The sequence below is a fragment of the Callospermophilus lateralis genome, unplaced genomic scaffold (assembly GCF_048772815.1).
Source record: "Callospermophilus lateralis isolate mCalLat2 unplaced genomic scaffold, mCalLat2.hap1 Scaffold_361, whole genome shotgun sequence".
NCBI classification, from domain to species: domain Eukaryota; kingdom Metazoa; phylum Chordata; class Mammalia; order Rodentia; family Sciuridae; genus Callospermophilus; species Callospermophilus lateralis.
The window spans coordinates 202,465-206,682 of NW_027514090.1; positions in this window are offsets into that span (position 1 = coordinate 202,465).

The window sequence follows — 4,218 nt, forward strand, 5'->3', positions numbered from 1 at the left end:
GATTTCCATAATCACTTTTGGGGCAAACTCACACACCCATCATGATAAACCATAACTCTATTATTACCATTAGATGTATAACTGTTTGGAATGAATGATTGTATATCAACATAAAATTTCTAATGTATTTTCAGATATCAATTCAATCCAATATTAAAAGTGGAACCTGTTATATTATTTATTCACAGTATGGTCTATTAAGTCATTATCTCTATATTCATAGACCCAGGGTCTACGTATTTGTATCCCCAATACTAATTTATAAGTCTTTAAAATATTGCTTTCAGAAATGGTGGGAAAAATACTCTAGTCACCTGATATACATATACATTTCATCACAGTAATATTCCTGACACAAAATGCAAGGGTCACACTTATGACTGTACCAAAGCCTAAATTGAATGTGAGCATGTATTACTAACAACATCCATGTCCTGGTTCCCTAATGCTCTCAAATATTATTTCTATTGGTGACTACATATCTGTTTCTTCCTAAGATTATATATTCAAACTCAACCCTGTTAATAATGTCTTATCCTACCACTCACTTTGTACTTTGCCTGATTTCCTAATGTCTCCATTGGTATCTGCTTTCAAATACCTTTTCTCCAGTTCATCATTGGGAATGACCCTTCAAATGTGCTGACATTTACATTTACTCTCTCACCAAAACCGTATTGCTAAAGAACTTTTGTTCCAACTCCTAGACTCACTCAAATGGGTTCTTCAAAGCCCTGCAGAGGGCAGCCCAGAGATTCTTGGGTTTTCTCATGACTCCAATTCACATAAAGTATCTAAACCCCACAGTCAGTAGGCCTCAAATTCGAGAAGCAGAGCAGCATTAATGCCAGGCCTATTTGATCACTCCTGGTTCACAGGAAGGGTGCCCAGGCCACCCTGACTTTAGGCAAATGAGGGGGAAGGGAGCTTATTTTGGACACTGTCTTGGACTGTGTCCCTCATGGAAACCTCTAGCAAGAGGTTATGATGAGTGTCTACATGGAAGAAAATGAGGGCCATGTGGGAGTGTTTTGTTTTTAATTGTGGTCAATTGTGTGGCGGTTGGAAGAGATGAATGGGTCCACCTGGGCTTGAACTCGGGTGTGATTCCCCTTAGAAATGGAGTTTCGGAAATGACCTTAGAGATGTATTGCCATGAATTGTGTTGGGATTTTTAGAGGCCAGGCATGAGAGTCGCCCACGCATGACAATACGCCTCAAATTGGAGAAGCAGAACTTAATGTCCAAATCCTTTACTCACTCTTTTTTTTAATCCTACTGTCTATCTTCCTAATCCCAGATAAATACCATGATATATTTGAAATTCCTATGATCAGGTGAAACTGGAGAATCTTTGGATGTCCTGTTTCTGATCATGAGTGTACCAGACAGTGGCTTAATTGACTTGGTTTTATGAAAATGGTGTAGAAGAGGGATGCCAGTAAGTTGCAGCCTGTTGAGTAGTGGGCCTAGAGCAGTGGTGTGCAGATGTGTGATAAAACATCTGTGGTGGGGTCATGTGGATCTTCCATTGGCTTCCAAATGGCTTGTGACTGCAATAGTGTAGCCAGCAGACCCTTATATGTAAAGGCATCTCGTTATATGGAGAGGTTTAACGTCAATTTTAAGAAACAGGTTGCTATGGTCAAGGGGACAAGCTATGTTGGATAGAAGACTTGTTGGTGCATTCTCCTGGAGAACCTGACCCACCACACGTGACAGAACTCCCTCTAGCATTTTGTCCCAGTTGAACTCATTGTATTTCGTGAAGTAAATACCATACTCCCAGTGCAGCAGCAAGAAACACCACAAAAAGTGGAGGATGACCAAATGGCTTCACAGTCCACATGGGGAGACACTTAGCCCCAAGTGGCCACAGTTTACCTACAAAGGGAGAATTCAGCACTGCTCCCTTATGTTCATTAAAAAAAAAAAGAAACCATGTTCTCCAGTTCACATAGATGCAGACCCATCTTTGATGGTCTCACTACAAATGAAGGTAAAGCTTCTGACAACAACATATATTTCAAGTGCCCGAACTCAGAGACAGTTTCTCAAGAAGTTTTTAGGCCAGCAGAGCTCCATGTTTTTGGAGTGTTTACTCTGACCCTAACTTTTGGAAACTCCTCTTCCACCTCTAAGGTTGTGAACTCCTGATTATGTTACATTCCATATATGTATTCAAAGATTTTCTAACTCTTCTCCTCTAATTGTGTCTTATTTGGGGTGAAGGTAATGTCAATTCATTGTTCTGGATGAGAGTGGGAATATTTTTGTGTGGCACATATTTGCATACACATTGGATTCATTTTCTTATTTTCCAATCAAAATACTGAAACCATGACACTAACCCATACCCTACTAGACTCGGACTACTAATCCTAATATGATGGAAGAAAAATAACCAAAACAAAATAGAAATACATGCAGTTCAGTGGAGGCATGGTGTATATTTGGACTTGCCTTTTACATGATAAAGGGTAGGTGTTATAAATCTAGTCAATTTTTGGTTAAAATAATTCTCCATGTGTTTTTAAAATTAACAAATATGTGAATTCCTGTCTCCCTTTCTCTATAGACTATTCAGCACATGTATATTTATATTCACATATAGAATCCTACCTGGTATCACAGGTTAATTTTTGTGTGTTGTCTGACTTGGAAGATACAAATTGTGAGAAGAGATCCCTCCTCCTAAACGCTGTTGAAACTGAAAATTCAACCTATGGGTGAGCTTCCCAATAGAAAATCATTATACAAAAATCCATGTTCATTAAAATAATTATTTTTGCATATATGAATTATATATATTTAATGATGAATTTCGATTAGCATGTGTATTGCTACTTTTTATAGTCTGTGTGTATGTTTTGTGTGTGTATATATATATATATATATATATATATATATATATATATACTCTCCAGATTTTTCAAAATATGAAATATACGTGTCTTATATACACTCCCTAAATTTATTCATGTTCACGTATTTAGATTTATAATCGATTTTTCACAAGATTTTTCTCAGAATTATTCATCAACTTGAAATATATATTTGTTTTCTAATACTGAAAACTAACTTCAGTGAAAGCTGCATACAAATCCTAATATTTCTAGAGTAACTGACCCAGGTTAATATCAATGCAAGTAGACTCCTATGGGACATGATATATAATTTGACGTTCATTTTTATTCAACACTGGTACATTACTATTTCTGCAGTTTATGCACATCATAGAATATATATTTTATCCACAAGTTCACAAATTTTTAGACATTTGTTTCAATGTCAATCACTTCCTGCTTCAGAAAACAAGTATTCCTCCATGTTTCTTGACTGGTCTTTTCATGAGACTTCTCTCCAAAAATATTATATTTGATTTCAATAATCAGTTTGAAGCAAAACTCACACACACTTCAGGATAAACCACAACCCTAATATTACCATTAGATGTATAACTGGTTGAAATGAATGTATGTATATCAATATAAGATTTCCTGAATATTTTTAGATATCAATTTAATCCATTATTTAAAGTTGGAACAATTAATATTATTTATTCACACTATTGTCTATTCATGCATTATCTCTATATTCATAGACACAGGGTACATCTATTTTTACCCACAATACTAATTTATACTTCTTCAAAATTGGCTCCCAGAAATGGTGGAAGAAATACTCATGTCACCTGATCCACATTTACATTTTATCACAGTAAAATTCTGTACAAAAAATGTAAAGGTCACACTTATGATTGTACCAAAGTCTAAATGGAAAATGAACATGGATTACTAAAAACATCCATGTCCAGGTTGCCTAATGCTCCCACTTGTCAATCTTGTTGGGGACTACATATTTGTTTTTTCCTAAGATTATATATTCAAACTCAATCATATTGAAAATGTCTAATACTATCACTCACTTTACACTTTTCATGATTTCCTAATGTCTCTATGGATATCTGCTTTCCTACATATTTTCCCCAGTTCATCATTGTGACTGATTCTTCACACGTTCTGACATTCATATTCACTCTCTACCCGAAACCCTATTGCTAAAGAATTTTTGCTCCAAATCCTATACTCACTCTTCTTTTTAAACTTACCAACTGTCTTCCTAATACTACCAACTATCCCTTTTAGCCTGGATGTTCTCTTCGACATTCAATCATCCAAGGTACAAGGTCCTATAACATTGTATATCGATATTTCT